Consider the following 10530-nt stretch of genomic DNA (forward strand, 5'->3'; position numbering starts at 1 on the left):
TATAAGAGGTTGTGAGGGGAATGGGAAAATAAACAAGGAGAGAAATGAATTACAGTAGATGGGGTAGAGAGAGAAGATGGGAGGGGAGGGGAGGGGAGATAGTAGAGGATAGGAAAGGTAGCAGAATACAACAGATACTAATAGGGCATTATGTAAAAATGTAGATGTGTAACCGACGTGATTCTGCAATCTGTATTTGGGGTAAAATTGAGAGTTCAAAACCCACCTGAATCAAATGTATGAAATATGATATGTCAAGAGCTTTGTAAGGTTTTGAACAACCAATAAAAAAAAGAAAAAAGAAAAAAAAGAGAAAGAATTTGTTATATAAAACTATAATATTATATAAATCTATAATATTATTTAATCCATAATATTAATTCACAATAGAAACTATTTTTTCCTGCTGTTTATATGCTTATATTAGTATTACCAAGGCATTCTCTGTTCATAGATATATTTATTTGGGAAATCAGACAGGTTCAGTATGTTTTGGTGCACACAAACTAGGACACAGTAAGATCTTTCCAACTGAAGATCAGAAGGCCATATATTAAGAATGGCCTTCCTGGGCAGATCCAGTGCCCTAATAGCACCAGGAAGTTACACAAAGAGAGTTTCTCTATTTTCTTTCATTTCAGAGTAATGTTCTGCTCAGTGTAATGCTTAGTGCCATGTTGACCATTTGGTAGGGATATGGATGTGGATAGATTTGTTAAGTTTTCAGGTCCCCAGTTTTTATCTGGGAAATGGAAGAGAAACCTGTTGCTGAAGAGACTCAGCATGATTAAATTCTACTATTAATTTCAAGTTATTTTAAAGTTCCCTAAATATACAACATGTTCAGTGAATGGCTTCTATTACAGTTCTCATCAGGGAAGTAGATTAACTTATCCTGTAGTTGTCACCATTCCTTGTTAATTGTGTAAGTCCACTCTTGAGTGCCCATGTCTAACCTCATTTATTTATAATTGCAGATGTTTCTCATTTGGTATTGCAGAAGGTATCTCTACCAGCTTATTAAAAAGCATTGCCCAGGTGACAGGGGGCACTTCAGAGTTCATCACAGGTAAGGACAGGATGCAGTTCAAGCTGAGAGGCCAGCCCTGTGTCCAGAGTTGGGCAGTCCAGACCAAGTACACAGCAGAGTGGGGGACACTGCTGCAAGGGCAGGAGCCCAACTTGCTTCCAGTGTGCGTTTTCCCAAAGGCCTGGGCTTTGTCCTTAGTAGGGCTACGTGTGGTCTCATACAAATGTGACCACTGTACATCTAGAATATGGCCCAATTAGTTGGAAAACCAGAAATAAGAATCTAAGAGAGGTTGAGTCTTTGGTATTTGAGAACAAATTCAGAGAAAGTAAGAGCTTTGGCTGTCGTGTTTGAGACTCCAGACCTGTGCTTAAGGACCTTTTTTAGTGGTAAATTGATGGTACTGGGGATTGAACTCAGGGTCTCTCAATAGTGAGCCACATCCACAGCCCTATTTTGTATTTTATTTAGAGACATGGTCTCGCTGAGTTCCTCTTCCCCTCACTCTTTACTGAGGCTGGCTTTGAACTCGTGATCCTCCTGCCTCAGCCTATTGAGCTCCTGGGATTACCGGTATGCACGACTGCACCCAGCTCTAAACTCTTCTTTCCCAGTTGCTGCTGTTTCTTCTTTAGTTCCATTATCTGGATATCAACTTCCCCTAGTATATCTTCATTCACATTTATGCTATTAAATCTCTCAACCTTTGCTTTCTCATGTGTAAAGCAAAAGAGAGAATACCCACATCCCAAGATAGTATTAATAATTAGGTATAACATGTGTTATGTCACATAGCACCTGATACATAATAAACATTCAGTTAATTGTGGGTATCCTTCTCATCCTTATTTGTTTCTGCCTATTTGGTTCCCTTTCTTCCATCAGGCTCTTATGTCCTTGAACCACTCTCTACAGCTATATGCAGTATCTCTCTGAGCTGGAATTTGCCTCTTGGTGTGCCTGCTACCATGCTTTCCTCAGAACCAACTGCCATGTTTAAAGATCAGAGGTTAATCATATATGCCCTGCTCATTGGTAAAATGCAGGTGAGGCAGATTAGCAACTGCCCTGACAATTTCAATAAAGTTGGTAAGTAGATTTACATTTCAGCAAGACTGCAAATCCCAGGGAGAGCCAGCCCACCATCTTCCCCATCGTTTCAAGTCTCTGACTTCCTGGGCTATCTGATGGCTATTTAGAAATTTTAATGTGCTGAGCTGAGGAGGTGCCACTGTTCCAGTCATTTGTCTTGTCATGTCTGCCTTCCATCACTTCTCTTCTCTAATTTTTTTGGCAGTTGAGTCTACAGGAAAAGTATGCCTCAAGAACATGCTCCAGAACAAGAGTTTTAAGCATAAGCTGACATTTTCTCTACAACCCATGCCAGATGCCAAGTAAGAATTCAGTTTCCCTGTTCTTTTCCCATATTTCTCATTTTTCTTCCCTTTCTTCTTTTTTCTGTCATCCTTGCTATTTGGATTCCTTTTATTGATTTTGGTTTAATTGTTTCCCTACATTTGCCTTTTTCTTTATAAAATATTCAGTCTTGTCTCTGCTCTTCTCTGACCTTTTCTTCCCTCTGCCGTTCCTAACATTTGGAACCCAAAGTAACTGTGGGCGTTTTCTGTAAGTCTCAGAATGTTTTGTTTCATTTTTTCTTTTAGATTCTCCATTCATGTCTTGCTAAAAAGTCCTTGACCAGAGAAAAGACTTGGGTTTTAGTGATTACCCAGTTAAAGATAAAGAAGTTGTGTTGAAGATCAGCATTGAATCTGGAGACATCAGCTCCTTTACAGAATTTATTGCTATAAACAAGGAGCTTAAGCAGCCAGTTCAGGGGCCCCTGGCTTACAGGCAGATTCTAAGGCCAATTCTGTTCCATAATGCCTGTAGGAGGCCAAGAATGTATTTTTCTGGTGAATTTATCCCATTCAGACTCCCACAGACTAAGTGTCCTGGACATCTGAGTATACTATTTAAAGGAAAAGCTTGTGAAAGACCTTAAACTGTCTCATTTTCCTTGTGCCTCCACCTCCAAGACTGTCTGGTGAATGTTAAACATTTTGTTTTCTGTGCTAAGGAGCTAAAATATGGCCCATTGGAAGAGACATTTAATATGGAGGGATATTAGAATATAGAAAGTACATACAAGCATCAAAAAACAAACAGTTGCCAGGCATGTGGCACATTCTTATAATCCCAGTGGCTCAGGAGGCTGAGATAAGAGGATCTTGAGTTCAAAGTCAACCTCAGCAAAAGTAAGGAGCTAAGCAACTCAGTGAGACCCTGTCTCTAAATGAAATACAAAATAGGGATGGAGATGTGGCTCAGTGATTGAGAGACACTGAGTTCAATCCCAAGTATCATCTCCAAAAAAAAAAGCAGTTTAAATCTGAAGCTAATTTATCAATGAGATGGTAAATCCCACAAATGGCTGATGTTTGTAATGACCTGATACTGGAAGTGATAGAAGAGATGACTCAAGGAAAAGAGAAAGAGCCCCTAAAGTTAGTTGGAAAGTGGAATGCCCAGGGAGAAGTAGAAACATTTGTGTAGAAGAGGGTCCAGTATCTCAATTGATATAGTGGAATCAAACTACTAAAAAGAACCATAGTGTATGTGAATCTTTTTAGCGGTACTCTGCAGATTTGGCAAAAAAAGGAAGAAAGTAGACAGTTGGGCTAATTTCAATGTTGGGAGTTTGCCAGATAGGTGTGATGAAAGCAAATTAACAATATGGAGTTGAAAATATCAGTAATGGAGTGGCAACTGTTGAACTTGCGATTTAGATTGCATACAGAATAAAGATGGCAGGAAGTCGATATATGAGAAAAAGTGAAGAAATCAAGACTTATATGTTTTAGATGAGGTCAAAGTTCAGGTAAAATAGGAATGTCTAGGTAAGGAACTGGAAAAAAAAATAAATACTTTTAAAGGTAACATTTTTTTCAGTTTATTTTTTATAAATGGCACAATTCTGCATGATAAAAGGCTTATCATGACTGGGAGTGTAAAACTGAAGGGGAAAATAGAGGCAAAATCATTGAATTTGAGGATGTTAAGAAACTTTGCATTAGGAAGCTGGGTAGGCTGTCTCCATGGGTATTCTGAAAACCCTCAAGATGATGGCAGACTTTGGAATGAAGCAGAAGTCTATGATCTGGATATCAGAAGCCTCAGAGGACGAGTGACTGTGATAAAGTGGTTTTGGGTGGTGAAAGTAGTGAGGAAACCTAGAAGGTACCCAGGTGAGAGTAGAAGAGTAAACATTGGGGGCTACAGAAGTTTTTAGACTCACCTTTTAAAACTGAGTATTTAGAGTGCAGACATTGAGTAACAACCATCTGAGAGAGATAAAGGGAGAACAATTTAAAGAGGATTTGTGAGTTAAGACTTAGTTGGAAGAGGCCTCTTGTACTGATAATAAACATACAGGAAAGATTGCTTATCATGTGTTAGGGGTTTCAGGGGATACAATAGAAAGCAGAAAGAGCTCTGAGAGTGTGAGTTTGTGCCAGGGTAGCTTCGTAGGAAAAGAATAGCACAGGAAGGGTGGAGACTGCATAATACCAGTTACATGATATAAATGGGAAGAAATGTGTCTCACATTACCAGACTTCATTACCTTTGCCTACTGCAGAGGGCAAGGGGTACCTAGACTCAGTGTGAGTTTGGTGTTTTCAAGATATTTCATGGAAATCAGAATGATTCACTTCTTATTCAATGCCTCTGTCTGCCTGTTATGAATTAATACCCTTCCTTCCACCAATGGGACAAACTTACAAAGTTACCATAAAGGTGAGATAGACCTTAGCTCACTTTTCTATGGGGACTGAAGTGCTAATCTTCTTTTTAATTGATGATGGACATTTGTTTTATTTATTTTATTTTTATGTGGTGCTGAAAATTGAACCCAGTACCTCACACATGCTAGGCACTGAGCTACAAACCCAGCTCTGAAGTACTAATATTTGATGCTCTAGTTTCTTGTAGCTTTCACTACCTAGGAGGTTATCTTTTGAAATATAAGGGATAAAATTTGTCTAGACTCTAAGTTTGCCAGGGATAGCTTAAATTCATTAGTTGACAATATAGAACCCTGAAACCTCCTACTGATGGAGTCTGGAGTGACCTGTGGTTAAATAAAATCTTTTGCCATCATTGCCAATACAGGTTGCCTGCAGTTAGAACCTGGCCCCTGCATAACTCTGCTGTCTTTCTGTTTGTGTCCCTGCTTCATTGGTCATCCTTTTACAAATTGGGTTTGAAGGTAGATATGTGTGGTGTCTGATAGCTTTCTCAGTGGAGCCACTTGGTCTGGAATAGTCTTCTTCCAAATTCAAGAACTAAAATCATACTTTACTATAACAACTAAATTTTGCTTTTATAGAATAATTGTTACCTTATATTCTCTTCCAAAATTACAATCTCAAGTAATCAATTTAGTTTCAGTATTTTTTAAAAACAGGGATATCTTTGATACCCCAGTTGCTCAAGTAAAAGATAATGCTCTTACTCTTAAGATCTCTTAAAGATGAAAGTTGTTCATCAAATACATGATACTTTTTTCATTGATTTATTTAACTGGTTCAACATTGACTCCTGGAAATGTGTGTTTTGGGATTTTTTTAGTCTCTTCTTTTTATTGTAAAAAGAAGGAAATTAGTCTTGAAAAAGAAGGAAATCTCTCCTTATGCAACAAGATGGATAAATCTGGAGGATATTGTGGTAAGTGGAATAAGCTGAATGCAGAAGGACAGACACTACAGGATAATACCAGTTACATGATGAATTGAAAATAGTCAAATTTACAGAAGCAGAGAATGGATTGGCAATGGCCACGGAGTTAAAGAAGTGGAAAACAAGGAGATATTAGTCAAAGGGCACAAAATTTCAGTTACTATTAGTCTACCACAGGGCTGATAGCTGATAAAACTGCACTTTATACTTAAAAATATATTAAAAGGGTAGATATTGTGTGTGTTCTTTTCATAAATAGTAATAAAGAAGGCAAAGGAAGCTTTTGGAGGCAATGCATAGGTTTATGGTATAGATTGTGGTGATGTCTACATGGTTTATACTTATCTCAGAACTCATCTATAAATATTAAATATATACAGCCATTTTTATCTCAACCTTACCCCAATAAAGTTTTAAATAATATTTTAAAATAAAAATAATCACTTTCACTGAGATAGAAAAAAGAACAGTCACTCTAGCAGCTATGGTGGATCAGCATGCAACTACTAGTGCACAGAGTTTGGAAAATGTAAAATTTTGTTTCCCAGACTCTCTTGCAGTTAGGTTTTGATGTGATTGAAGTTTTGCTCAACAGTTGCACTTCAATACGAGTCACATGTGGCAAGAGGCAGGACATTTGGGTATTCATGTTTGCTATTGTAGACTGTGCCAGTTAGTTCTAGAGCAGCCAGCCATAGCAGTGGCTTCACAGTTCAGTAGGAAGCTTCCCGATCCAGCAGCTTTCTGAGTAGCTCAGGTCTTCAGATTTGGGTGCATTCCTGAAGTCTGTTAGACTTGTTTTCTTTTACTAGCTATCTTCTTTCCTTCATTTAATAATCTTTATTAAATCTTTCTTTTTGTAAAATTTCTGATATAAAACTACCTAGCAAGGTATCAGATAGGGACCAGTCTTTTAAGCAAACTACAAGATCTAGTGTACATGACACAAGCCAATCAAGATTTGGGAAGAGTAAAGCTTTAAATAAGCAAAAAAATATAGAACATGCAGTACAGTAAAACATATCTGTAAAGGAAGTGATAATTTAAGACAAATGGAGGGATAGATAGATGAATGATAGATGATAGAATCTCTATATGTAACAGTGATTCTCCTCATGTTTTGAATAGAAACCTTGCTACTCTGCCACTGAGGCTTATTTTAAAATGGACATATTTTCTTTTCCTTTTTTCCCATTCCTCCTCCCTAAGCTGGGGTTGAGAGGTGTAACAGGATTAGGTTTTTTACTATCCTGGGGCAAGGTATCTGTCTTTGAGCACACACACACACCACAGAAACTAAGTAATTCATCATCATCAGAGATGACACCAGAAGATCTAAGAAATGACTATCCCAAATTAGCAAGTGAACTTTAACCCACAACCAGGGCATACCTGGGACCCCTGTCAGAGTACACCTGTAATTTAGCTTTTGAATCCTTAAAAAAAAAAAAAAAAAAAAAACTGTCAGCCAGGTGCTATGGTATATGCCTGCAATCCTAGTGGCTCAGGAGGCTAAGCTAGGAGGATCATGAATCCAAAGCCAGCCTCAGCAATTTAGTGAGAACCTGTCTCTAAATAAAATATAAAAAAGGGCTGAGGATATGGCTCTGTGATTAAGTGCTCCTGAATCCAATCCATGGTACAAAAACAAACAAAACAAAACAAGAAAACCTCTGTTCTCCCTAATGGGCAGAACCAGTCTTTGGGATGGGAACCCCCTGTGCTTCTTTCTCATTTGCTAGCAAAGCAATAAAACCTTTCCCCCTCTTTTTCTCAAAACCCTGTTTTCATCAATGGATTGGTATTGGGGACAAAGATCAAAATTATGGTAACATTACTATTAAGATAGAAGTGGGGATCTCTTACTTCTCCATTTTATCCATATGAATTCAAGAACTGGGCCATTAGTCTGGCTTGCTGTGGTTACCTGATTCATATCCCAGCATATCATAGACTTTTATACAGGAGAGAGGATCAGAGAGAAGCATGGGAAATTGTGTAGGAATTAGTGATGACTCAGATACCAAATCACTCAAGAGATTTTCTGGGGGATTCATGTCCCTGATATTACTTTCATTTCTCCAATAAAAATGTAGATATTGTATATATAAATACATAATTCATTTAATATTATATAATATTAAAATTTAAATATCTATAAATATTAAATATATATACATATATATGGGGGGAGTATTTGTCCTATTTTTTTTATTTTAACTCTTCTGTTTGGTGGATCATATCTCTTTCACCAAAACTATTTAATTTTCAGGAAGCCCAAACATTTTTCAACCAAGAAAAAAATATATATAAAATGAAAATAAAAAGGGAAAGAGGGAAAAGAAAGGAGGAGATAAAAATAAATATGTACTCCATTAAATAGCCACATCCTACCTCCTTCCATTCTGGATCAATAATGCCCAGACTTAGCCTGGCTATTTATATTCTGAATTTTTTGAATGATTAGTTGAGAAGCCAATTGTTGCTGGAATATGTCTGTGATTTACTTGAAAACATAAAGGAGAATAAGGAATTAAAGTGATAGACTGACCTCTGAAAAAAGGATAATGCAAGTCTATTGCAAATATACCCACTAGTTATATCAAGACAAGAGAGTTCTCTTGAGAAATATGTGTTGAATGTTCTAGTGGGATTTAGCCTCATGGAACACACTGTGAGCTAACACATTTTCTCCCCCCTACCCCTTTTTCCCCATCTATCCCCCCATAATTTGGTCATGGAAACACTAATGATTTTAAGGATATACAGAACACTTATCCAAATCCCTAAAATGAATGGATTAATAATAATACATGGAGAGAGGATCAGAGAGATGCGTGGGAAATTGCTCTCTCACAGGGTCAGCTGCAGTCGTGCTAGGAAGCCATGGTGATATAGTGGAAACTGAGCTAATCTTGGGAATGCCTGGGCTCTTCTGTTGTTTAACTTTAGGAAAGGGCTCTAAGTTTCAGTGTTTGTATTTGTAAAATTGGGTTAAGACAAACCATCTTACACATTTTGTTGGTCATCAATCCAAGCAAAATGAAAATGCATTGGAAAACTACAACAACAACAAATGTGAGGTGAAATTACTTATGAATGAGTGTTTCAAAATTAAATTAATGATGAATTTGTTTTTCTTTATAACTCAAAGGAGAATTCATACTGTTTTTGATTTGAGATACAGCTTTATCATTAACCAACTTAGTTACCTCAGTCTTTGACTAAACACTTAGAGACTAAGTTGTATACCTTAAAATACTGGGGATACATGACCTGTCTAATAAATTTATGGTACTAAGTGAAAGAGATTGCATTTACAGAACCCACAAGACAATGCCAGAACATAGCAAATGAACAATAAGCATTAGCTATTATTTAAACTGTCATCTAGCTAGGCTCAGTGGTTCATGCCTGTAATCTCAGTGGCTTGGAGGCTGAAGCAGGAGGATTTTTGCACTTCATGTAGCTTTATTAACGTTTCTGAGTTTCCGTTTCTTTTCTGTGGATCTGAATAGTAATAGTAATAGTAACTTATTCTTAAAAATACATTTTAAAAATAAATCACAGTTTTAAAAGGTTGATCCAATTCTTGGAACATAAAAGCATTCATTATATGTTGTGTGTGTGTGTGTGCTCTATTATTATTACCATTATCATTACATGTGTATTCAAATATTATTACTATTATTTTTATATATATTCAATTATTATTACTACTATTATCATTACTAAGTGAATAATGAGAAGAGGAACCTATAGGAGTTCTGTGTTTGGGATTGAGGTCTCTGATAGCTTCATGACTGTGGCATGCTTGGTGGCTAGGAAGTTTCTGTGCAAAGACACAGAATGCCTGGCTGCTGGGAAACCTTCTGTGCAAAGACAGAGGATGCCTGGCTGCTGTAGCAATGTTCTTCATAAGGAGGCTCTGTGTTAGTCTTATCAGCCTCAACTTTGACCTCAGGCACACAACTCCTGGGAATAAAGGAACTCTCTTGTTAGATAACTACAATGTATCACTGAGCCTAAACCTGCCCATGTAACAGTAACTTTATACAATGGACTTTCTTGAGAGCTACACAAAGCTCCTAATACATTGCAACTTAGTGTATAACTGAGGAATAAGCTGCATAGCGTTGCTGAGTCTGTAACCTACCTAGTAATACAATGAACACTATGTACTAATGATGCCAATGACCTAAAGTAACCTATTGATATAAATAAGGCTTGGCAGCTTAACCTCTCTGCCATTTTGCCATCTTTCTTTCCTGCCTCTGCATCTTGTCTCTGTGTCCCTTTTCATTTTATTACGGGAACCTACATCTCCCAGGCACCATACTACCCTCGACTTCTTTAACCTTCCTGATTAGCACTGTTCTTTGCTTTTATTCTACATGAGTCATCATATTTCCCACTTCATCAGTAACATGAACTTGACACTTTCTTTGCTGCTGCTATATTTTGCTAGTATTTTCAAGTTGCTAAAGTCCATGTAGAATAAAGAGATGGAAAGAGCTAGAGCAGTTTCTTGTGATAGAATTGTGCATCTTAGCATTATCAAATCTAGAGGAATATAATCTGAAGAGGATGTGATCTGAGTCCACTCAATAGTGTTAACAAGACATTTACTTGAAAATAATTACAAAATACCAGCATTAATGGAAGGTGCTTAAAAAACTATGTTTCAGAGGTATAAAATAAAGAAAGATTTTTTCCTTAGGATTTAGAGGACTTTTTTTTTTTTTTTTTTTTTTTTTTTT

The 10530-nt window shown here is 37.0% G+C and overlaps 2 pseudogenes; one reads left to right on the forward strand and one right to left on the reverse strand.

Annotated features, from left to right (window-relative positions):
- Positions 1–3035, forward strand: part of LOC107145629 — a 20345-nt pseudogene extending 17310 nt beyond the window's left edge.
- The window catches only part of LOC107145645, a 70164-nt pseudogene that overhangs the window by 30422 nt on the left and 29212 nt on the right, over positions 1–10530 (reverse strand).

This window comes from Marmota marmota, unplaced genomic scaffold (genome assembly GCF_001458135.2).
Source record: "Marmota marmota marmota unplaced genomic scaffold, marMar, whole genome shotgun sequence".
NCBI lineage: Eukaryota > Metazoa > Chordata > Mammalia > Rodentia > Sciuridae > Marmota > Marmota marmota.